This window comes from Acomys minous, assembly GCF_964271855.1.
Source record: "Acomys minous genome assembly, chromosome: 6".
Taxonomy (NCBI): Eukaryota; Metazoa; Chordata; class Mammalia; order Rodentia; family Muridae; genus Acomys; species Acomys minous.
The window spans coordinates 91,732,844-91,760,416 of NC_140487.1; the positions used below are offsets into that span (position 1 = coordinate 91,732,844).

General features: G+C 36.3%; 2 protein-coding genes across 9 annotated transcripts in view; one reads left to right on the forward strand and one right to left on the reverse strand.

Moving 5' to 3' along the window:
• LOC311598968 (selection and upkeep of intraepithelial T-cells protein 9-like) overlaps positions 1-27,573 on the reverse strand; it is a 366,712-nt gene that overhangs the window by 93,776 nt on the left and 245,363 nt on the right. The window lies entirely within an intron of this gene.
• LOC311599685 (selection and upkeep of intraepithelial T-cells protein 2-like) overlaps positions 1-27,573 on the forward strand; it is a gene marked incomplete at its 3' end in the record, with an annotated part of 59,939 nt that overhangs the window by 1,448 nt on the left and 30,918 nt on the right. The gene's annotated exons all lie outside the window — the stretch shown is intronic.

The window sequence follows — 27,573 nt, forward strand, 5'->3', positions numbered from 1 at the left end:
GCATGAGCTGTCATTTATTTTATTGAAAATGTAATATATAGGTATAAGACAAAATCTCAGTGTAGTTTTTGTTTGCATTTCACTTACAGCTAAGGATGATGAACATTTCTTTAAGTGTTTTAGAGCCATTTGAGTTTTCTCTTTGAGAATTCTGTTTGGTTCTATACCCTTTTAAAAATTATCTTTTTTTAATGTCTAGATCTTTAAATTTTAGATATTAACTCTTATCAATTGTGTAGTTGATAAAAATATTTCTGCTGCAAAAAATAGTGTCCTTTGATGTGCTGGACATTTTCAGTTTCATGAGGTCCTGTTTATTATTTACTGTTCTTAGTGACTGTGCTAATGGTGTTCTATTTGGAAGATCTTTTCTGTGGGAAGGAGTTCAAGACTATTTTTTCACCTTCCCTTCTATGAGACTTGGTTTATCTAGATGTATGTGAGGTCCTTGATATATTTGGATTTAATTTTTTCATGGGTGGTAAGTATGGATCTATTTACATTCTTCCACATGTAGCTACCCACTTTGACTACTTCCATTTGTTTAAGATGCTGGTTTTTTCACAGTGTGTATTTATGGATTCTTTATAATAAATCTGGTGTATATAAGTGTATGAACTAATTATAGATGGTTCTTCAATTCAATTCCAATAATAAATGTGTATAGTTTCATTCAAATACCATGTTGTTTTTGTTACTATAGCACTATTTTATGTTTTGCATACTTCCTATACATTGATAGACCTCTTCTTTATGGTAAGGGAATTTTCTTCTCTAATGTTGAAAATATTTTCTGGGATTTTTGACTTGAGTTTCTTCTCCTTCTCCTATTACTATTATTCTAAGATTTGGGTTTTTTTTTCATAATGTCCAAACTTTCTTGGATGTTTTGTGTCTGAATGTTATTAGATTCAAATTTTTCTTTGTCCATTTTATCTATTTCTTCTTCGTTGTCTTTAATGCCTGATTTTCATTCTTCTATCTCTTATATTCTGTTGGTGAGTCTTATTGCTGAGGCTTTTGCTTATGTTCCTAAATTTTTCAGTTCCGTTTTCCCTCAGTTTAGGTATTTATTGATTTTATTTCCATTTTCCTGACTTTAACTATTTTTCTTCATTTCATTCTATGGTTTGCTGTGTTTTCATAGATTTTATTGTTAGATTTCTCCCTTTCCTTTTTAAAAATCTTGGCCATATTCATTATAGCTGTTTTTAAGTCCTTGTCTTTTGCCTTGGCTATATTGCATTTCACAAGGCCTCGGTAGTAGCATCACAGAGATCTAGTAGAGATATATTGTCTTGACTTTTATTGATTGTGTTTCAAGTTTACATGTAAGCATCGAGATTCAGGATGTTTGAAATTCTAGATGGTGATATATGGTTTAGTCAGAGCTGATGTTGAGTCTAGGGGATTGAAATTAGACATAAAGAGGGAGACTGAAAGTCTCCTACCTTATTTCTTTTCAAGTAGGTTTTCAGGGAGTGCCTAAAAAACTTGGTGGCTGACACAAAGAGATTTTTGTTTTTTCTTATATTTCAGGTTTAACATTTAATGTTTATTATATTTTACTTTTATATTAATGGGTAAGGTTGAATATCTTTCTAAAGAAGTTTTTGTTCCTCTGTACATGATGCTCTAAACCATTATTTTTTCATTGTTTACTCATTTCTTCTTTGCATTATTACTCATTAAATTTGTTCTCTATTGTTTTTGAAATTCAGTTTCAGTTCATGGTGGTCTATAAGATACAGAGGGTTATTCCTGCCCTCCTGGAAATTACATTTGTCTGAGCTTTGCCACCTAAGATCCAGGATTCAGCAGGGTTCTACTGACTACCCGGTCTCCTCTGGAGGATCAGCAGCAGAGTAGAATAGAGGCATAGAGGCCAGAATCCTGTACTTGGGGCCTAGATGATGTTCTTTAGGGTCCCCTATGTGGAGAGTGCAGGATTCTCACAGTTCATGGCTCCCAGACCAGAGGATGGCTGCAAACTCTCACTTTGTCTCCTACTGTCTGAGAAACACCAAATTCAGTGTTTTGGATCCAGCAGCCAGTTCACTCATCAAGTTTGCTGTGCTGATTCTCTGTTCCCCAGGTGCCAGGGCCATACAAGAGGAATAGCAAAACAGCTAGAGAATTCATGGAATGCAGGCAACCAGTTAGCAAACCCATGATGGGTGTGTCTCAGCAAGACATAACTCCAAAAACTATATGCATGAAGGATTTCATGCTGTTATGAAACATAGCTCTGCTTGTTAGCTTTGCCATCCTTATAACCCCCTTACTATGTGAATTGTGTGAGTACCATAAAGGGGCCTTCTAGCCTCTCATTGGGCAGTATCTTTGGCATACTCAATAACAAAGCTTAATAGCTCTCAGGCATTGCTGCTGGAGCAGATTAATGATTCAATCACCATTTCTGAAAACACTCTGCTGATGTAGATTGCTAACAATGATCATTACCCTCAGAAAGAATTTGGAAAAAATAGATTGTTCAAAAAGGTTAGGTAAAGATGTTTTTATTAGTGGTTCTAATGTAGAAAGTCTTAGGGAAAATAGATTGTTTAACAAAATAAGGTAAATATGCTTTTAATTGAAGTTAAGAGAAAGTACACTCTTATTAGTAAAGCTAGGAACTTTTTTTATTTTTTAATGAATTCATTCATATTACATCTTAATAGTTATCTCATCACTTGTATCCTCCCATTCCTCCCTCCCTCCCTACTGCTTTCCCCCTACTCCCCTCCCCTATGACTGTGACATAGGGGGACCTCCTCCCCCTGTATATGCTCATAGGATATCAAGTCTCTCCTTGGTAGCCTGCTATCCTTCCTCTGAGTGCCCCCAGGCCTCCCCATCAAGGGGATATGGTCAAATATGAGGCACTAGAGTTTGTGTGAAAGTCAGTCCCCACTCTCCACTCAACTGTGGAGAATTTCCTGTCCATTGGCTAGATCTAGGTAGGTGTTTGATGTTTACCACACGTATAGTCCTTGGCTGCTGCCATAGTTTGAACAGAAACCTTGGGCCCAGATCTGCCTGTCATAATGTTCTTCTTGTAGGTTTCTAGGACCCTCTGGATCCTTCTATTTCCCAATTCTCCCATACTTCTCTCACCTAGAGTAGCAATAGGATGTAATCCACTCTATTCCACTTTCCTGATAAGTAAAGATTTTCATTAGACATGCCCCTTAGGCTAGTGTTCAGATGTAAATGAGTATACACCATTTGAGTCTTTCTGCTTCTGGGTTAACTCACTCATTATGATGATTTCTAGTTCAATCTATTTGTCCACAAATTTCAGAAATTTCTCTTTTTTTAATAACTGAGTATTATTCCATAGTGTAAATGTACCACAGTTTCATTATCCATTCTTCTACTGAGGGACACTTAGGCTGTTTCCATGTTCTGGCTACTATGAAAAAGACCGTTATGAACATCGTTGAGAATATATCCCCATTGTATGCTGGAGCTTCTTCTGAGGTTGGCAAAGCAAGCACAATGGCCTAATAACAGCACTGGCTGATGTTACTCTTTCAAGCTGGGCTGGTGACTGAGATGACGATTGATTTCTTCATTCTATTTTTCTGCCCTCAGCTTCCTGATATGTGTGTGAGTGTGTGTGTGTGTGTGTGTGTGTGCGCGCGCGCGGGCGCGCACGCATGCATGCATGTGTACATGCGTCGTTCTTTTCTCTCCTTTCCCTTTCCTTTTTAGATGCGTGCCCCCTTCAGTGGAAGTCGCCGGAAGGAGCCATCAGCTCTAGCATCCTGCTTGATACAATCAGTAGAAGCTATTACTGGTAATTATCAGTTCTAGTCTGGAAGGTTGCCCTCAAAGAAAGTCTACATGGTCACCAGCCAGCCAGCAACAGGATTCATGTCCCACCTCCATTTTGCCCAGTTAATGTCAAAGCTGGTCTTTGATACCAAGGGGGGCAGAACTTGGTATCACACTAGAATATTCAGAAGAGTACAGGGTGCTCAAAGCTTGTGAGTCCCAAACCCTAGGGATGTTGGGCCACAATGAGGGTGGGAAAGGGGCTTGTTCTGATCCTTCCAATTTCTGTGTTTTCCCTTCAGTGGGTTTTGGAGGCTCTAATCCCCTACTCTCTAGATACTGCACACACTGGGCACAACCATCTTGGAGCCTTCTTGCTTCACCAAATATAAAGTGATTGGTTAATAAAAAATGCTGAAGCATGGGATTTGCAGAAAGGAAATGGAGTATGGACTTTCAGGTTGGGGTCACAGGACCACCAAAGAGAGATGAAAATGAGGAGGAAGCAAGGCAGGATCCGAGGAGAAGGAAACAGACAAGTGACATGAGTTAGCATGGGAAAGGAGCACCTGGCTGGGTCAGCATGGATGGACAAAATAGAGAATATTAACATATATTTTGGGATTATGGATGGAAAGCAGCCTGAGATGGGGCTGGGAGCTAAATTTAGTTTAGAAGGTCAATATCTACCATTCCCTAAGTAAAGACTTGTTCTAAAAATGCAATAGGTATCTGTGTTTTTATGTGGTTGATAGCAAGTTATAGAATACCACCATAATAATTATAGCTTCAAAACAAACATTTATTCAGCATACTATTTAAATCATCCACAACATATTGGGGAATTGAGTCCATTGAGGTAAGGAAATATTATTGACCAATTATTCTTAAGTCTTGTTTTTATGTTGTTGGTGGTAGCAGTAGTAGTAATAGTAGTAGTAGTGGTACTAGTAGAAGTAAGAGGAGGAGGGGGAGGAGAGAGAGAGAGAGACAGAGAGGGAGAGAGAGAGATTCACTTCTTTTGGTTTTGCTGGTGTAGAATTATTTATTTCCTGCATTTTCTGATGTATAGTTTATTGCAGGGTATTTGATCCTATTGTGTACCTTGAGATTATGCATTTTAAAAATCTGTTCATAGTTTCATAGTTTGATGTGGCTCAGACCTAACACACACATTTAATCCAAGAGCTTTATGTATATAATATTTAATAAACGTAACCCTAGGTCAAGAGGAGGATCAACTAACCAGATTACAGGTATTTAATAGAATGGAGGAAGTTTGAGTTGAAAGCTATTTAAGACAACATGGAGAAGAAGAAAATGATTTTGTGCTTTTATTACTGGGCTGTAGTGTGAATTAGCAGGCCTTTTCCTCCTGGACCATCAGTTGGGATAACAAGCTTTTGGATTTTTGCCTTTTCCTTTTTGACATGAGATGAGTTGGAAGGTCAGCTGGGTGTTTTCTCTTTTTCTCTGAGCTAGAAAGTTTTCACCCCATCATCTGGCTCCTGAGTCTTTATAGGTAAAATCAAACATCTGAGATTTAGGTTTTGTTTTTGTTTTTAATAACAAGTGCTGGTAATGAGGATAGGTACTTAGAACACAGAGATTATACTTCTTTTGGAAAGTGGCAGTAATAGGTTCTTCTCTATGGTCATTGATTTCACCTGGTATGAGTAGTTGGCTATGTTTACACTCAGAGGCATGAATTCACTGCTATTTTAAGTAGAACTTAAGTGCACTTAGGTGGTCATTGGCTACTTCCAAGATAAAGGTATTATTATTGCACCACTGGGGATATCTTGCCAAGCTGGGCCCTGTTATGATTTGTAGGTTTAACAGATGGGTCAACTATTGATTGTATTTCTCCTTTGGCAGCTTTTATAGCACTTCCAATATTACAACTTTTTCTTATTCTGATTGAGGGAAAGTAGAATATTTTAATCCTTATTTGTTTATTTCATGTGTATGTGTGTTTTGTCTGGTATTCATATAGATTAGAAGAGTTCTATGATTCCCCAGAACTAGAGGTACAGATGGTTGTAAGCCACAATGTAGGAGATGAATGTTGCAACTGGATCCTTTGGAAGAACAAGCAGTTTTCTTAACCATTGCTCCATTTTCCAGAGCTTCAAATTACATTTCTCTGATTTCGAAGGGTGTTGAACATTTATTTTTAAAAAGTCTCTGCCACTTGTAATTTTTTCTTTTCTATTGAGAGGTCTCTAGTTACCTGTCTCAATTTTTGACTGAGTTGTTAATGCTTAGGCTTTGTAGTTGTTTTTTGTTTAATTGGTTTTTGTTGTTGTTTTATATTCTAGTCAGCAAGACTCTGTTAGATGCACAACTGGAAAAGATTTCCTCACTATGTAAGCGGTTCTTTCATTATAATGATGATCTTGGCACTACAGAATTTTTTTTGCTGTGTTTTTATCTTATGCCATCCCATTTGTCAGTTCTTATTAATACCTGAGTTACAGGGATCCTATTTAAAAAGTTATTTCTAGTGCCTACAAATTGAAGCATACTTTTTATTCTCTTTTCTATAAAAGGCATGTTATCACGTCATAAATTTATACACCTTGATTCTTTTGGAGCTGAGTTTTTTGCAGGGTGGAAGTTTAATTTCTTTATATGTAGCTGTGCAATAGATCAGCATCATTTGTTAAAAATTCTATGTTTTCCCCAATGTATATTTTAACCTCTGTTAAAAACCATACGATCATATGAAAGTAGTCTTTTTTCTATGTCCTCAAATATATTCAGTTATCAATGCCTGGTTTTATTCCTGTGCCATGCTGTTCTTACTACTATAACTTTTTAGTATAACTTTAAATCAATGATGGCGATACCTCTAACAATGTTTTACCATTTAGGACTTTCCTTCTATTCCTGTTTTTTGTTTGTTTGTTTGTCTGTTTGTTTGTTTGTTTCTACTGGGATTTTGATATTGTTATTTTCAATTGTTCTGAAGAATTGCATTGGAATTTTAATAGGGTTTGCATTAAATCCACATATTTCTTTTGGCAAGTTGACCATTTTAGCAATATTTGTCCTACCAATCTATAAATATGGAAGATTTCTCTTTTTTATTTTCTTGTATTTTCTTCACTTGTGTCTTCAGGTTTTAATTGTATAAATATTTCACTTTCTTTGTATAAATAAATTTTATGACCTCTTTTAAAACTATTGCTTGCCTGATTACTCTGTTAGCCTGTTTGTCATTGGTGCACTAAGTTGGTGCATTGGTGTGCTTATTTTGGGTCTCTTCTACTTTGATGATGCTTCTATCAGCTTTGTGCTACTTCTAATGCCAACTTTAGTGTCTTTTTAAAATAGAATTATGTATCATTCGACTTCTCATTGTACAATTTTTATCCTGCTTGTCACCTTTTCTTTTCTTTATCATATTAAGGAATTTTATTCATATTTAAATGACTGAAATGTATAATTATACAACAATGTTTTTTATATTTTGTTTTCTTTTTTAAAACTTTTATTTTATTACACATGAATAAACAAACTACATATAGCAGGGAGAACCATGTGACAATCATGAGAATAATGAGTTCTATACATGTTACGTTCATAATGACTTGACCATCTGCATTCGTCTTGTTTGAAGTGTTTTTCATGTCTCATTTAGGTCTAAATTTCTGAACGTGATTCAATATCTATCCTATCTCTGCCTACATGTAAGTTGCCCAATTTTAGGCAAATTCTGTTTGTGGCAGGGAAGAGGATGTTTTGCCCAATGGCTATTTTGCCACCTTTGAAGCCATGTCCATAAGGAGGCTCTTTGATACTCATCATCCTCTTTGAGGTCAGCTGAGTGTTGTCAGGAGTTAACTTGTCTTGTTATCGAAGAAATTTAGGATTGTAAGAACAACCTTAAATGCCATATTCTGTGTGTCTCTGAGGCTTTTGAAGACCTTATTCAACTATTTTACCTCATATAATAATTGCGTTCTATCTATCTATTAGACTTAGGATATATATACTTGTGTCTAAATCTGCCAAGTATTTGGCATGTCCATGTTTTGTATCAATATACTAAATTCTATAGCACTGACTAGACATAACCTTCATTATAAGTAAAAATTAAGGCTTTGAGTTAAGGAGTAGATTCAATAACCTTTTCTTACTAACATAGCTAACACTTCAGGTACTATGTTAAACAGGGGTTGTGAGCATGTATCTGCTTGTCTTATTTCTTATTTTAGGGGAAATGTCAATTTTTTTCTCCACTTAAGGTGATGCTGGCTTTGGGCTTATTGTATATTGACTTTATTATATACCTATATCTATAGGTTCTCCTGGACTTTTATCATGAAGTGATGTTAGATTTTCTAAAGGCCTTTTGCATCTAATGAGATGTTCATTTGTTTCAATTGATTTAGTCTGTTTGTGTATTGGGTTAAATTTATTGATTTACATATATTGACACTTTCCTGAATCTGTGAAATAAAGCACACCTGTTCATGATGGATCATCTTTTTATGTTTCCTTGGCTTCAGATTACAAATATTTTTGGGGAATTTTTAACCAGTGCTCATTGAAAGAGATTGTTCTGTAATTTTCAGTGTTTGCTGCATGTTTGTCTGGCTTTGGTATTAAAGTAAAATGGACTTCAAAAAGAATTTTGAAGTTCTCTTTCCTATATTATGTAATAATTCAAGTAGAACTGGTGTTAATTTTCTGATGACTGGGAAAAATTCTGTGCTAAGTTCTCTGGGGATGTTTTGTTGTTGACAGTGGAGGTGATGATGATGATGATGATTTTTTTGTTTATTTGTTGAGACTGCAAAATCTTTAATTATTGCTTTTATTTTGTTTAAATTATTTATTTCCTTTTGATTTAATGATGGTAGATCGCATGCATCTAGAGTCTAAGCCATTTCTTTTCTATATTTGTAGGTGAGAGATTTTATGTCAGTGCTTCCATCCCCTGCTTCTTTTGTGTCTGTTTAAATTACTTACATTGTATTTATTTATCTTTGGGAGATTATTACATTTAGAAGTTCACCTATTTCTTTTATAGCTTTATTTTGTTGAAATAAAAATTCATGTATCACTTAACACTTATCAGAGAATCTTTATTTTGCAATAGATCATGATTAATATGGAAACAAAAAGGCAGGCTATATGAGGAAAATAAGATTGTGAAGTGCTCAGATCTAAATGAGATATTTATGTCCTCCCAGTATGTAAAGAGAATCTCTTGTGTGATGTATGGACTCACTGCCTGTCAATAAAAAAGATACTGGCCTATTAGTTAAAGCAGTAATTAGAAGGTAGTACATCTAGAGAGAAAGAGTGGGACTCTGGGATAGAGTCTGACGAAGACAGAGGCATGAAACTTAGGAGATGTAACTAGCCAAGTAGCAGACATAAAATACAATACGAGATAATCCATAATGAGCTAGTCAGAGAACATGCCTAGCTATATGTCCTAGCCATTTGCAAATAATAATAAGCCTCAGAGTTGTTATTTCAGGAGCTGGGATACAGGTGGAAAAATATGCAGTTACAAGGGGCATCCAGCATTGGGCGTAGAATCCAAGCTTAGACACTAGAATCAAGCATTAGACCAAAAGACTAGGACACCAGGATACAGACTAGAAAGTTAAAATGTGGTACACTAGCCAGACAGGAGGCCTCATCCTGTAAGAATAAGTGAGAGTGTACTACAGCCTCAGGTATACCATTCAGGTGAAAAGCTTCCAAGAATTGCATTTTGAAATGGGCCTGAGACAAGCAGTAAATCAGAAAAACATGCCAGCTTAATAAGCACATAATGCATCACAGAGAGGGTCTTTCCAGAGTTGGGTGGTAGACAGAGGCTGTGAGCTACAGTCAAAAAATACTTCCCAATTTGGATCCACATGGGAAAATCCTACAACTACCTAGAGAAAGGAACCAACTTGAGGGCAGTAGAGCCAGTAGCCAGAAGCCTGTTATACTGATCAAAGTGAGAAGAGTTAGCCACCATAGACACAGCTGTCCTCAGGTGCCTGCAAACACAGAAGGACAGAAGGAACATTTTCCCAGAACTGCAGTGGGACTGAAAAGTCCCAAACATCTAAACTGGTGAGAAATTGGTTTTGAAAACAATAAAAGAAAAAAGAGACTGGGTATAATTTTTAAAAAGTAACATCCTTAAGTAGTGAGAGATTCAAAAGAAAAAATGTTTGTGTGTGTTAAAATGGAAAATTCAATGACACAATGCATCTGGATACTATACAATTTTATTTTGCTTATCAGCATACTAATAATTAATTTTTCATAATAATTATAATTTTATATATCTTTTTAAATAAGAGATCAAAAGAATTTAGACTTAGAGAAAGGAAAGACAAAAAATTAAATGCCAGATTGGAGGCCATGGAATAGAAGTCAAAGGATTCTTTGAATCAGAACAAAGATCCTTCAGAAGAATCCAACATAACACTTAAAATAACATCAAAAAAGATAGTTTCAGATGAAAAAAACTCCACAAAAGCTTAAGGAACTAGAGTGGCACCCCATTGAGATGCAATATATTGTTATAGGAATTCAGATTCTACTTATCAGTATTCCCTTAGAGCAATGTCATATCATACAAAATAGATTATGTGTTTCATTTTGTAGGGTGTGTAAAATTAAGCTATGTACATATATCAATACATCACCCAGATGATACATACTCAGAATTACAATTTGTCTTGAATTCTGAAAAAGATGATTCTGAGATTACCCATTCATTAGAGATGATGGCTATCTTGAAAATGCATTAATAGATTGAACCTGATGATACTTTACCATATACATCCATTAGAATACAACCATATGTTATACATAGTATAAAACCTTTTATAAATATAGATTACAGTAATACAGGTAAAGCTATTATGGAGAAATATAACAAGGGTTTAAAGGAAATTCTCATAGAACAGAAAGGGGATATGAGATTTTTTTCCAAAAATATATTAAATAATGTTTTGTTGGCTTTAAAATTTTTAAATGTCAATGATACAGCTGAAACACACTGAATTTTAGAAAGAACTGATGAATTAGATCAACCTATATATGTGATACCCTCACAATGGAGGGATCAGGAAATATGTTACTTTGGGGAAGATATTTTGCATTTGTTTGAACAAGAGAAGAAAAGCTGTGTATTATATCCAAAGTATTAAAAATCAGATTTGACTGAAGGATATCCCTAAAGATCTTGAGTGTAAACAGGAAGAAAGAAACCAGGAAAAAAACAAGTAAAGTATATACTGATCCCTGTACATGGGAAGAGCTCTGAGACTGGCTAAGATATGAAAATGTGTCCAGCAAAGATTTCAGTAATGCATGTCCAATAAATCCTGTTGGCTACAAAATTATCAGGACTTGCCATGCTATTCTTTCATATATCATGGGTGAAAATTTATATTACTGTTTGGTTATACAGTTCAAACAACTTATATAGAAAGAAAGATCCCTTACCTACTAGAACAGAGAGTAGATAATAATATTTACCTAGTCTTTGCACATTACACATTACATACATGTGTTAGGGCAAAACTGCATATTATCTTTAAAGGTTTGTATGTTTACAGAGCAAAAGGACTGGACATCAATGAAGATAAGTGTCTCAAATTATACTACCTCACACACACCCTAAATAGCTGTTTTCTCAAAAATATCTGCATTCAGGACAGCTTCAAAATGGCTAGCTAAGATGATACAGCCCCAAAGACTGGTCCAGCCAGGACTTTAGTCAAGCCCTGCAGTTTTCTAGCACACAAAGACTGAACAGCAAATTTTACAGCTATCTTTCTAAAGACGCTCCAATATACCAATTTTCTTGTGCCTCCCAAAAATAAAACTGTCCCAAATCACCAGGAAGCAATTTTAAGAGGGCAATGCTCCATTCTGAAAAGTGAGGTATACATTTTTTGGTTGTTCAAAGCTGGGTTGCTTGCAAGTTGTTAATTTGTCTTGATCAGGGAGAGAACAAGGTATAGAAGTTTAGTCTTTGATATTTCCCTCTTTCTTTTTGTTTCATTCATATGTATATATAATTTATTCATATTACATCTCAATTGCTATCCCATCCCTTGTATCCTCCCATTCCTCCCTCCCTGCCTTTTTCCTCCTACTCCATTCCCCTATGACTATGACTTGAATCCCATTGTTGTTATAGATATGTTTGGGTTATTTATTCTATTTTGCTTTACTTCTTTTTGGACATATATATTAAATCCATCCACTTATTTTAAGCTTTCCAGTTTGGTGGAAGTATACACATGGCACCATGATTAGGTTAAAATTTATGGTTAGCCATAGGCCACATTACCTAGAAGAAAAACTACTGGTATTATGACAACTTTTAATGACTTATGGCTATAACCAAAAATTAATGCATATATTAATACTTATGAGTGAAGGCTCTATTTGAAATAGATCATCATTAACACAGAGGCCTAGAGCTTTCCAGGGTGAAGAGAAAAGGAGACTGAGAAGTGCTCAGCCATAAGTAATACATTCATACCACTCCCTCTCCTCCAAAAGCTAAGGAATTATTGTGGGAAGATGTGGAGAGTATAAGAGCAGAGCCACAGATGATAAATTAACACAAAGAAACAGTGTCTTCTGGACACAGCAGGACAGTTGCACATATGACCTCACAGTGTCACAGTGTCATAAGAAATATGCAAATCCATTGCAAGCTCAAGCCAGACCAAATCCCAGCATAGAGAAAGAAGTTTGTTTGGAGATTGCCCCAGAGTTGAGGAGTCATTGACAACTAAATGTTACTGAGAGAGGGAAAGGGGGTCTTCTCTAAGATCCTACTCATTGGTAAGTCAACCATACATTCATGGAACACAGAACATCCAAAAAATTGAAAGGAATAACTTGGTCTTGATGAGTTGTTAATTCCTGGCTGCTGCTCTGAAGAGGTCTAGGGTAGGGGCTCTTGTGCTGGATGCAGATGCCCTTCTAGTTTGCTTCATCTTTTGGGTCACCAGAGATGATGGCTCAGGTAACTGATCAGGATTGAAAGAAGAAAGAGAAATGGGATTCCAGGGTTTCTTCTCTGCAGATTGGCTGTACTGCAGCCAAGGAGGAAAACTAAAACTGACCACAATTTTTTCTATATCTGAGGCTGTAAAAGCAACTTCTGGCTAGAAACTGCAGGGAGTGGTCATAAAAGGAGGCTCTTTGATCTGTAGATAGGCCTCTTTCTGTAGATGTACAGTACGCTAATGTAAACTTGGACATGTTAATCCTGAAAGGCTGCTGGTAAAGCCCTGAGTGTGCTAACTTATTTGCAAATCTACAGGGAAATAAGAAATAAGAGAGAGATAGAAAATAAACCACTAACACACACATTCATTCAAGAGAAAATGTGAATGAAGTTGGGCATCTTAATTTCAACTGAAGTTAAGCTTCCCAATTTCAATGCCATTTATTGTTGGTCACCATACTTACACTTCTGAGAAAGGGGAATTACCTAATAATAAAAGAGGGCCATTAATAATAAAAACAGAATGTTTTAAAGTTAAATACTTCTTATCTAGGTACCCATTACAAAAATTCACAGTGAGTTCAGAGTAACAAAAGTCCAGCTGTCTCTTAGTTCATGACAATAATTTTATCTGTATTTCATTATAAGAAACAGAGTAAATTTAAAATGACAATACATGAATGCCAGAAAGTGACAATGTACAAGGGATTCTAACAGAACAGTTTTTATATTTAGACATTAAGGATTTTATTTAATTTAGACATTTCTAGATAGTCCTATTATATCTTGGTTCATCGGAAGTTCAAACCAATTTGCCAGTATTTATGGTGAATACCAGGACTCCTGGTGCCATCTGGAGTGGATGCTTATCTGAGGGCACAAATCTGCTTCAAGGCTATCCCTAGTGAAGCATCTGGAGGTCCACAAAGGTATTTATTACAGACAGAAATTCTCTAAAATTGTTTTAGAAAATCTAAAACAATGTAACTTTTAAAACTATTTGAATCAAATCAGCAATTTCATAATCAGTCATTAATTCATCTGAACAATAAACAGTGCATCCTCAACAAGATCTTGTAAGAAGTTTTCTCAATCAGAGCTGGTCAATACCCAGAAAGTGACAGTTCACACCAATGCCACATATTTCTTCTTTTTGGTTTTTTGAGACAGGGTTTCTCTGTGTAACCTTGGATGTTGTGGACTCATTTTGTAGACCAATCTGGCCTTAGACTCACAATGATCCACCTGCCACTGCATCACAGTATGACCTTGTGAATACCAGATCACCTCCTAAACAGCCCACATGCCTCATGAGCTCCCTTAATAGGTGACATTTAGCTATGCATAGATTGGTTAGATTTTGCAAACTTGACACAAACCAAAGCATATGAGGAAAGAGGGGATCTTACATGACAAAATACCTATGTAATATTGCTCTGTGAAAAGACTGTGTGGTGCTGTCCTGAATAATTATTTATTAATGTGAGAGATCCCAGAAACTTTGGGTGGTGCCAATTCTGGCCATGCAAAAAGAATGCAGGCTGGATCAGAAGCACCTGCCACATGCACCGCTGTGTAGCCAAGGAGCAGAGGAGATGCAGAGGGGAAGTCGAGCAGAGCCCGCTGCATGCTGTGGAGCAGATCCTGCCACATGCCATGCTCTAGTCCAAGTGTCACTGCCCCAGAACCCCACAGCAACTCTGACACCAAGACTCATCCCTATGACAAGGACTCAGGATTCCAAGATGGCGGTGAGGGTGTCTGATCTGCACGGAAGAGACTGCAGAAGCTACAGGGAGCTGTGGACAACCATGGGAGCTGGAGATCACTGGGTGAGATTTGCACAGTGTGGACCACGGGCCCATGGGCAGGTCTGACTTCCTGCCAGTCAGAGGCACACAGAAGAAGGCAGACCAGTCCCCATAGCCAGGACCAGAGCCTGCCTGAGAGCTTGGAGCTGTGGCCTTGCTCAGCAGCAGAAATTTGCTAAATGGGACTGAAATGATCCTGGCAGTGAAGCTTCAGAGCTCCTGGCCTAGGGAAGTCTCTGGGAACTGGGTGTATCTATCTTTAGACCCCCTCCACCCACCCTGCATCATTCCAAAGAAAGCTCCAGTGCCACATTGGGGCCCAAAGGCTGTTGTTACTTTGACCAGACACAGAGCATGATCTGGGACCTGAGTCACTACTGGGGCCCACAGTCCAGGGACCTGGGTATCACTGGCTGAGAGACACCCTCATGGGTGGGTCTGACCTCATCCCATCCAATGACACACAGAGGAAGGCAGACCAGTCCCCACAGCCTGGACTGGAGCCTGCCTGTGAGCTGTGAGCTGTGGGCTTGCTCAACAGTGTGAATTTAGTAAATGGAACTAAAATCATCCCAGGAGTGAAGCATCACAGCTCCTGGCCTAGAGAAATCTCTGGGAAACAGATCTGTACTCAGACCACCTTCACTACCCTCCACCAGTCCACAGAAAGCCCCGGTGCCACACAGGGGCCCACAAGGCTGTGGACAATTTGATCTGACTCAGAGCCTGGTCTGAGACATGAGATGCTACTTGGAGCCACAGACCACAGGAGCTGGGAATCACTGGCTGAGAGAGACCCTCATGGGTGGGTCTGAACTCCTGCCAGTCAGAGGTGCATGGAGGAAAGCAGACCAGTCCCTAGAGCCTAGTCTGGAGCCTGCTTGTGAGGTGGGATCTGTGGCCTTTCCTGGCAGACTGAACTCAGTAAATGGGACTGTAATCATCCCAGCAGTGAAAAATCAGAGCTCCTGGCCTAGGGAAATCTTGGGTAAAGAAGTGGATCTGTCCTCAAACTCCCTCCACTTGGCACCAAATGCTACCCCTAACATCAGAGATGGCAAAATGCTAAACACAAGTGTAAAAACATAAACAACAAAAGCCAAAATAATATGGCATCTACACATACCAGCAATCCCAAAGAGAGCAACCTGGGAAACTCAAACACAGTTGAAATACAAGAAAATTACCTCAAATCCTTAGAAATGAAGATGATAATGGAGGAAATTAATAAAATCCATAATCATATGCAGGGGACGTGCAGCCAAACAGGTGGAAGATATAAAAGAGGCCTACAGAGAGGCACTGGAAAATTCAGGAAAATACAAACAACCAGATGAAGGAAATCAATAAAACAGTCCAACATCTGAAGGCCTATAAAGAGTAAATGGAAGAAACTCAGGAATATACAAATAATCAGAAGAAAGAAATCAATAAAACAGTTCAAGACCTGAAGATGAAAATGAGTACAATGATAAAGACACAGACAGAAGAAAACCAGGAATGAGAGAGCTTAGAGAGGAAGGCAAGCAACACAGAGGTGAGCTTCTCTAACAGAATCCAAGAGATGCAGGAATGAATCTCCAGTCTAGAAGATACAATCATAGATCTTGAAGCAACCATTAAAGATATTCTAAATCTGTCTAAATCTGAAAAATTCCAGACACAAAACATCTAAGAAATCAAGGACATCATGAAGAAACCTGAGGAAAATAGGCACTGAGGAAAGTGAAGATGCCAGACTCCAAAGCCCAGAAAATATTTTCAAAACATCATAGAAGAAAATTCCCCCAATTTAAAGGAGATGCTTATAAACATACAAGGGCCTAGAGAACACCAAATGGAATAGACCAGGAAAGAAAAACTTCCTGCCACATAATAATCAAAACACAAAATATACAGAACAAATAAAAAATATTAAAAGTGGCACAGGAAAAGGGCCAAGTAACATACAATGCCAAACTTATCAGAATTACACCTGACTTCTCAGCAGAGACCATAAAAGCCAGAAGGGCCTGAACAGAGATCCTGCAAACCCTAAGAGACCACAGATGCCAAGCCAGACTACTATACCCACCAAAACTATCAATAACCATTGACAGAGAAAACAAAATATTCTGTGACAAAAAAAATTCAAACAGTACCTATCCACAAATCCAGCTGTATAAAAGTTACTAGAAGGAAAACTCCACCCAAAAGAAACAAGCTGCAACCAAAATAACACTGGAAATATATAACTACACCATGGCAAAAAGACAACCACACAAACTCTCTACAATAACCAACATCAAAATTAAGGGACTAAACAGTCATGTGTCGTCAGTACCTCAAAATCAATGGTCTCAATTTTTCAATTAAAAAAACAGAGTAACTGAATGGATGCAAATACAACAGCCAACATTCTTCTGTATTCAAGAAACACATCTCAGACACAGGATAGACATTACCTCAGAGTAAAAGGATAGAAAAATATATTCCAAGTAAACAGTCACAAGAAGCAAGCTGGTGTAGCCATTTTAATATCTAATAAAATAGACTTTCAACCAAAATTAACCAAAAGGGATAAGGAAGAACACTGCATAGTCGTCAAAGGTAAAGTCAACCAAGATGACATGACAATTCTGAACATCTATGCTACCAATATTAGAGCACCCACATTTCTAAACGAACTATTAACAAACTTTAAATCACACAACGTGACTTCAACACCCCACTTTCACTGAAAGATACATCATTGAAAAAGAAACTAACCCAAAAAATAATGAAATTAATCAATGTCATGTATCAAATGGATCTAACAGATATCTACAAAACTTTTCACCCAAACACAAAGGAATATACCTTCTTCTCAGCACCCAGTGAAACCTTCTCCAAAATTGATCACATAGTAGGCCACAAAGCAAGCCTCAACAAATACAAGAAGATTGAAATTATACCTTGTATCCTATCAGATCACCATGGTGTAAGGCTGCATTTCAACAGCAATAGAAATAACAAAAAACCTACACACACATGGAAACTAAACAACTCTCTACTTAATGACACCTGGGTCAGGGAGGAAATAAATAAATTAATTAAGGACTTCCTGAAATTCAATGAAAATGAAGGAACAACATACCTGTATTTGTGGAACACATTGAAAGCAGTGCTAGGAGGAAACTTCGTAGCACTAAGTGCCTTCAAAATGAAATTGGAAACATCCCATATAAGCAACTTAAGGACACAGCTGGAAGCCCTAGGGAAAAAAAGAAGCAGAAACACCCAAGAGGAGTAGACATCTGGAAACAATCAAATTCAGGGCTGAAATCAATAAATTAAAAATGAAGAGACTAATTCAAAGAATTAACAAAACCAGGAGCTGATTCTTTGAGAAAATCAACAAGATAAACAAACCATTATCCTAACTAACTAAAAGACAGAGAGACACTGTTCAAATCACAAAATCAGAAATGAAAAAGGAGACATAACAACAGACACTGAAGAAATACAAAGAAGCATAAGATCCTACTTCAAAGGCATAGACGCCACAGAATTTGAAAATTTAAGGAAAATGTACAATTTTCTTGATCAAGTCCACTTGCCAAAATTGAATCAAGAACAGATAAACAAGCTAAATAGTCTCATTTCCTCTACAGAAATAGAAGCAATCATAGATAATGTCCCAACAACAACAACAAAATACCAAGGTCAGATGTTTTCAGTTCAGAATTCTACCAGACTTTCAAAGAAGAGATAATATCAATATACTTTCAGCTACTCCAAAAGATAGAAATGGATGGACCATTACCAAGTTCTTTCTATGAGGCCACAGTCACTTTGATACCTAAATCTCACAAAGTTCCAACAAAGAAAGAAAATTTCATACCAATTTCTCTTCTGAACATTTATTCAAAAATACTCAATAAAATACCCGCAAAGTGAATACAAGAACACAGGAAAGATATCATTCACCATGACCAAGTAGGCTTCATTCCAGTCATGCAGGGATGGTTTACTATATGGAAACCCATCAATGTAATCCACCATATAAACAAACTGAAAAAAAAACCACATGATCATCTCATTAGATGCAGAAAAAGCATTTGATAAAATTCAATACCCATTCATGTTTGAAATCTTGGAGAGATCAGATATAAAAGGCACATACCTCAATATAATAAACATGATATACAGTAAGCCAATAGCCAAAATCAAATTAAATGGATAGATACTCAAGGAAATTCCTCTAAAATCAGAGACCAGGCAAGGTTGCTCACTTTTTCCATATCACTTCAATATAGTACTTGAAGTTCTAGCCAGAGCAATAAGACAACAAAAGGAGATCAAGAGGATCCAAATGGGGAAGATGGAAATCCAGTAATCCCTATTTGCAGTTCTCAACAGAGGAATATTAAATGGCTGATAAACACTAATAGAAATGCTCAATGTCTTTAGTCCTCAGATAAATGCAAATCAAAACAACTCTGAAATTCCATCTTACACCCCTCAAAATGGCTAAGATCAAAATCCAAGTGACAGCACATGCTGGCAAGGATGTAGAGAAATGGAAACACTCCTTCATTGCTGGTAAGAATGCAAACTTGTACAAGCCCTTTGAAAATCTATATGGCACTATCTCAGAAAACTGGGACTAGGGTTTCCTCAAGATCCAGCTATCACACTCTTTGGAATATACCCAAAAGATGCTCCACCACACAAATAAGATATATGTTCAACCATGTTCATAGCAGCCTTATTCATAATAGCCAGAACTAGGAAACAACCTAAATGTCCCTCAGTTGAAAAATGGGTAAAGAAACTGTGATACATTTACACTACAGAATACTACTCAGCTATTAAAAACAAGGAAATCCCGAAATTTGTGGACAAATGGATGGAATTAGAAATGATCATACTGAGCGAGTTAACACAGAAGCAGAAAGACTCGCATGGTATATACTAACTTATAATTGGACACTAGCCCAAGAGGAGTGTCCCATGAAGTCTTCACTTACCAGGAGATTGGGATAGTTGTGAGGACATCCTATTGAAACTCTAGGTAAGAGAAATATAAGAGAATGGGAAATAGAAGGATCCAGAGGGTCCTAGTGACCTACAAGAAGACCATCATGATGGGCAGATCTGGGTTCTGCTTAAACTACTCCACCAACCAAGGACAATACCTGCAGTAAACATTGAATGTCTTCTCAGATCTAGCCAATGGACAGGACAATTTCCACAGTTGAGTGAAGAGTGAGGACTGACTCACACATGAACACCTCTGCCCCATATTTGGTCACTTCCCTATGGTGGGGAGGCCTGGTGGCACTCAGAGAAAGAATAAACAGGCTACCAAGATGAGACTTGATAGCCTACAACCATATAATGGGGAGGAGGTCCCACTTGGTCACAGACATAGGAGAGAAGAATAGGGTGAAAGTGGGAGGGAGGGAGGAATGGGAGGATACAAAGGATGGGAAAACAATTGAGATGTAATCTGAATAAATTAATTAAATAAAAAATACATGTTTTTTTAAAAAAGAATCCAGGCTGAACAAGCTATAAGAATCAGGGCATCAATCAGTTTTCCCTCCAAAGCTTCTGTTTTATTTCCAGCCTTCAGATTCCTATACAACTTGAGTTTCAGTTTTCATTTCCCTCAGTAATGGAATATGAACTGAGTTCTAACTGTAATAAACTCTTTCCTCCCTATGTTGCTTTTGTCATGGTGTTTTATCACAGCAATAATTTTGTTGTTTAAATAAAAAACACAAAGTTTATTGGGTTGGAAATGTGTACACTTACCATCATACATGTATGATAACTACACTCATAGTTATATGATATCTTTGTGGAGATATAATTATAGATGCACTGAAATACATTTTATATGTATTTTTACATGCCTGCTATAATACCTGCAATATTTTATAAATATACATGTGTCCATAGGTTTTTATATCCATTCATATTCATAGATCATCTATACTTATCTAAGTATGCTATCTATGTAAAACATTAATATATATCTATATATTAAAAGAACTAAGTGGACATATATATATATGTTTTCTAAAGTTTTATAACCTGCCTTACTTTTTCCTGAATCTCACCTTTTGTTGTTCCACTCAAGCTATGGCAAATTACCATGAATATTTTGAATTAATTACTTTCTTATGTGTCATTAAAATATGATTGCTTTCACAGGCTGGGAAAATACTGTGCTTTTGCTTAACTGGACTAACTGGTTATTTTGTTTCTAGGTTATGGTAATTTATTATTAACTGTACAAAGCTTCCTTGAGTGCCTCATTAGAACTTAAGACCATTTATTTATGCTTCTACAATTATTCCCCCTTTTATGTATAAGTCTAGCATTCAAAATACATTCCTTATAATGTTTTGTTCAGCACTCAGTATATGACAGATACGGGTGAGAATTGGTTTTGCTTTTTCCCTGGGTAAGGCAAGTCTTACTAGTACTTGTGTAATACCAGATGAAGTCACTGAGGTAAACAAAGATTTTATTTGTGGGTTGATATGACTAACCCTGTAGAAACATGCCTGGAAAAGAGTTGCATATTATGCTTGCAGAATCATGTGTCCAGACTTTTAGCGTAGGAGTAGGGGTGTTGGTAGTTATTTTCCCTGATCTCCACCTAACTCTTGAATGCTTTGTGCCTTCAGGAAAACTGCTGAAGAGTTATCTGAAACTCAGATGAATTGACTTCTGCTTTTATAGAGACAGCAGAGAGTCGACTTGGGATCATCAGGTTCAGGCAAGTAAGGGGATTTATTAAGCTTTTAAGATATAGTTTAATCTTTAAAGATAATTTTTATTTCTTCTATTTTTCTGCTTTCTTCTGCCTCCTGGGAAGGAATATTGTCTGCCTAGAAACAAATTCCAAGGACTTACACAGAAATATACTTAAAGATTAGTAAATCTTGGGGTCCAGAAAGGTATAAGGTTACTACCTTCTAGGGAAAAAATGCAAGTTTCCTTTATGATTCAGTTGAAAATGACTCTGTAATATTGAATCTTAGTGGATACTGAGCTCAGATTCTGAAGTCTGGTTTGATCATGGTTAAAGAAAATATATACCCATGACTATTGCTTGACATCAATGTAATTTAAAAAAATTGTGCCCAATCCCATATTCTTCTCAACCAGAATAAATTTTCTATTGTATCTAGCTGTAAAAAAAATAAGAAAGGGATATAATATATGAGATGTCACTGTTGAGTTTTTACAGTGTATTTTTTAAAATGCAATTTCTAAAATAGGCCAGCCATAAAACAATTGCTTCATGTTTTCAGTGATACATGAGATTTTAATAACCTGATTTTTTCTAGAAATAACTAAATGAACAGGACTGTGACAATGTATTTAATAGATATGTGGAAATGGAAATTATTCCAGGTGTCCCACCTCTAGACAAAGGACTTCTGACAACTAATGAATCCTGAGAGAATGAGAATTAGCCTCTCTCAAGGATAAACCCCCAGTTAGTTTTCCAACACAGAATGGTTGAAACCATGTATACACAAACAAGAAAAATCTGACACAACAGATTGTTTATGTTTGTGTGTATATATATACACACAATGCCACACACATATATGCATACGAATGTATATTTTCTGTATTATTGTTGTTACAATATTAACGTTATTGTATATTACAATGTAATAATTGCTACACACGAACATACACATATATATTCACATATGTGTGTGTAACAATAATAATTAAAAAGATGTTATTGGCTTGAGAGTTAGTGCTGTGAGTGAAGCTAGAGAGATACAAAGGAGAAAGTAATTTAATTGCATTTCAAATAATATTTTTAAAAAGTTGATTTTATAGTAGAGAGCTAAAACATCATCACTAGAATATGGAAGGGGAAATCAATGGTGAAGAGAAAGATACTTGTTCTTTTAATGGTATATTAAAATATAATTATCTGGAGAAATAATTATACTAGGGAAACTCTAGTTTAAAACAATTTACTGTTGCCAGATGTGGTGGTTCATGCCTTTAATCAAAGCTCCATAGAGGCAGAGGCAGGCAGGTCTCTGTGACTTCAGGGCCAGCCTTGTGTAAAGAATCATTTCCAGGAAAATCAGGATTCTGATACACAGAAAATCCCTGTCTGGAGAAACAAAAAAAGAGGACAATTAACTGTGTGTTTTAAAAATAACTGGAGGAGATAAGAAATAGATTTTACTTGAATAGTTTATATATTGAAAATATCACTCCATAGCACATAAATGTATACTTACCACATTTTAAATAACAGAATGTTAAAAGAAATGAAAATTAGACTTTCTGAATAGAACGTCAATTTTCCTTGGAAAATTTTCAATTCACAGCAATTGTCACAATCTGCACAAGACCTGAACAGGGTTAGTCCTACCACTTCTCATTGTGGAAGTTGGAAAAATAAGACTTCATATCATGTCGAGGATTTATATGAAAATTATAATTTCTAGATAGGGAAAGAGATGGTTTTCAGTGTTGTAGCCACTATTGAAACATCTTTTCATGAACAACTTTACCATGATCCTTTAAAATATTGTAAATAAACTCAAAGGATTATAACAAAATGAAAAAGATATGAAATAATAAAGGAAAGTATTTGGAAAGAGGATGATTAGTGGAAATGGGAGGGAACAAGAAAGGACATTGATGGTGAACACAAAGTATATATATGTATGAATATGCCATAATGGCAATAATTATGTATAATTTATACATACCAATAAAATGTAAAATAAGGAGGTATGCAGAGATGGGTCAGTAGTTAGGAATACTTTTTGATCTCACAGAGTGCCTGGGTGAGGTTCTCCCACCAATATGGTGGTTAACAACGATATTTAACTCCAGTTCCAGGAGATACAACAACCTCTTTTGACCTCTGTGAGTACAGGAATCTAAGTGGTATACATACATACAAATACACACACACACACACACACACACATACATACACACACACACACACACACACACACACACACACACACACATACCTCTAATGAAATTTTTTTTGAAAAATATTGTGGAAAAATGTTTGATATATGTACATATGAAAATATTCTATTTATTTATTCAAATTTTAATCTATTAGAAATAAAGAACATATTAGAAAAATACACATCAGATTTATTTTAAATTTCTGTTCTATTTCTCATTGCTCTATAACCCTCATATATAGCCTGTAGTGTGTTTGATAGAATAATATCACAGTTGATCCCTATGTCAAAGACAAAAATGCTAAATAACTGATTAAAAATAAAACCTTCACTTAAGACTATGTCAATTTCTTTTTCACCTTAACTCTTTACAAATCATGAGGTTCCAAAAATATATCTCTAATTATGAGTTCTCCAGGAGAATAAAATTCAGAAAACTGATTACAAGAAAAAAATCATATACTCTTCTAAAAGGACAATAGGATTGGTCTAAGAATTGTAAGGGTAAACCTGTTTCATAATTTTTACATAATTAAGTATAGCTAAAAGTGACAGACACTTACACTACAGGGCCTTTGAGATTTGAATGTTTGGCAGTTCCATAATCTTGTAGGGAGAGACAGGAGACCTGATAAAGTTTTCTAACCTAGAAGATAATATCAAACCTGAGAGAATGTGATCCTCTAATGGGAAAGAAACATTGTGAACAATCTAGTCCTTACATGGAACATTCATAACACTAGGACCATCAGATTTAACAAAAAAAATGATAGGATTATAAATATCATGAGATAAATGAGTGTAGTAACATATTTCATTGTGTGAAATTGAGACCTACTGTTATGTAATTCTGCTTGGAAACCAGCTTTGTAGAAAGATATGGAAGTGTTTGAATTCTGAAGCTTTTGCTTGTGTTTTCACTGGTCACTAATTTGTGTCTCATCACAGGTATAATGGGAGCTATAGACATACTTCTTGCTTCACACTATGTTGTCTTGTGCCTCTTCCAGATGGTAGGACTGAGTTCAGGTATGAATCTTTCACTTGTTATTCTGAGACTTAGCAATGTCTAGTACTCCAGGAAAATCAAGGTATAGTACAAATGGCAGGCTATTTAAACCATTGTTCCTAAAGTTTGAATGTCACAATAAAGTGAAGACAATCACGAAAGTGTCCAGCTTGGAGGACCAATTAATTCTCATTAACAATTTTTTTTCTTAGGTTTGTTTCATCTTCCAGAAAAAAAAGTACAATAAAAGATACCAAACACTTTTCATTGAGGACTTGATATTCTAAATGCACAGGACTTGCATATCAATTTAATGCTGAAGAATTGTTACTGACTGAATATTCATATTAGAATCCATCTGACTTAAGAATACAATAGGTGAAAAAGATAATGGAAGATGAAACAGGGTAGGAGAATGAGAATTTGACTTTTAGGAACATCCATGCAAAGCACAAATAAGAACAGGTTATTTGGAGATTTTTAAAAATTTGACAATGATATAAAAGATGTAAATATTGTAGCAAAGTTGTAAATATGGTAGCAAAAGCTGAAAGTTCTATGATAAAATCTCACTGATGCATACTTATTTGTATTCCATCCTGATTAGACTCATTCCTGGTACTGAGAAACTTTATTTAGTGAAGATAGATGTCCAGTTGTATGCTTTTCTACCCTACTACTTGGTGATATAATTTGGAGTTCCTTCATATATGTATGAGGCAATTTCAGTAATCTCCTACTGCTTTAGGTTTCCACATGATCCCTTAAATAGGTCATAGTTTTAACTGTCCCTCACTATATTTCCTCCCTTGTCCCCCTCTTTGCTCTGTCTGTCTTTTTTATTTCTCTTGTATACCAATCTCTTCATATTTATTTTTCCTTCCTATGGAAGTCCATCTCTACCCCCTAACCACCTGCTTTATACATAACCTCTTATTGAATAGTTAAAAGCTAACATCCACAAATAAGTCAGTGCTTACTATATTTGTCTTCCTGGGTCTAGAGTCTTTTGCATTTACTTTCATTTTATTTTGTGAATTACAAGTCTAATTCACATACTTATAATATGCCCTTCATTTTTCATAATTGACTTTTCAATTATTTTATCATTTTAAAGTTTATTCTTGGACATTTTTATATATAGTAAATACAATGTATCTTGATTATACCCATAACAACCCTGCTCACTCCATTCAGATCACACCAATACATTCTCTCTTATCATTATGTCTTCTTTTTTATGAGTCCAATTAGTGGCATCTGCATGCACATTGGTGTGAGGCAATCCATTCCCTGAAGCATGGACAATTTGCTAGTGGTAACACCATCAAGAAAATGGCTATCTTTCCCCCAGAAATTATCATTTGGTAATAAGTTTCTCAGGTATTGGTGGGGCCTCATGAGTTGGAATGTTGACTGGCTTGATCTTGTGCAGTTCTTCTGCTGGCAATAATATCTGCTATAACTCATGAATGCAAGAGCCATGTTGTGTCCAGAAAATATCATTTTAAAGCCCTTCTCTCCCATCCATCAGTTGTTACATTCATTCTTTTTGCTTCTACCATTCTACTATATTCTTTAACCCCAAGAGCATAGATATAAATGACTTGTTTGGGGTTGATCACTAAGAAGTCACTTATTCTCAGAACTTTGACCAGTTATAAAATTTTTATTCTTTATTCAAATATTACTTTCCAACTGCATTTTCTCCCACCTCCCCTCACCCCCAGGTTCACCCTTCCTCTGCTTCCCCTCCAAAAAGATCAGGTATCCCAGGGATATTACCCAAACAGAGACTAACAATTTATAACAAGCCAAGGCACATATCATCACATCAAAGCGGAATGAGTAGGGAGGAAAAGGTTCCAAGAGCATACAAAAGAGTCAGAGTTAGCCACAGTTAGGAAGCACACAGAAACACCCAGATACTCAGCCATAACATAAATGCAGATGGCCTAGGACAGATCCCTACACGTTTCCTTATCTCTTTGAGCTCCCGTGAGTTTCAGTCAGTTGATTCTGTGGGCCATATTAAGAGGTATCCTTCACCCCTCTGATTTCTTGCCCTCATCCACATAAATCCCTAAACTCTGTCTTATTTTTGGCTGTAGGATTCTGTATCTGCTCCTATACATTACTGGATAAAGTCTCTAGTTTCTCAGATAAGGATTATGCTAGGTTCCATTCCCAGAACACTCTGTAGGTAGGAAGTGCCATAGATTGTGTCTGGGTTGGTGTCTGAATCGTCCCACTTGAAGCTTTGCCATTTGGCAGAAGACAGCCAGTTCAGGTTCTGTGTCTCCCATTATTAGGAATCTTTGGTAGGGTTATGACCATAGATTCCTTTGATTTTGCACTGCATTAAGATTTTTTCTCACCCTTGAAGTACTCAATTCCAGTTTTTCCCCAGTATTTCTCCAAACCCTGAACCTGACATAGCTCCTATTCCCAACACCACCAGCCGCCAGTCCATCAGCAAAATATATTCTATTTTCCCTTCACAGGGAGATCCTTAAATCTCTCGTAACACCTTGTTACTCAGCCTCTCTGGATCTGTGGGCTATAGCATGGTTATCCTTTATTCTGTATCTAATATCCACTTATAGGTAAGTACATTCCATGTATATCTTTCTGAGTCTGGATTACATCACTCATTATCACTTTTTCTAGTTCCACCCATTTGCCTACAACCTTTTTGAAGTCATTGTTTTTAATAGATGAGTAATACTCCATTGTGTAATTGTACACCATTCTTTGATTGGCGGACACCTAATCTAAGTTGTGTCCGGTTATAGGAAGTTGTAAATAAATCTGCTATGAACATAATTGAGCAAGTCTCACTGTGGTAAAACAAAATATGTTAGGTATATGCCCACTAGTGTTATAGCTGAGTCTTTAGGAAGGTCAACTCCCAATTTTAAGAGTAACTACCATATTGATTTCCAAAGTGGTATACAAGTTTAGATGCCCACCAGAAGTAGAGTGTTTCCCTTGATCCTTACTAGCATGAACTGTCATGTGTAT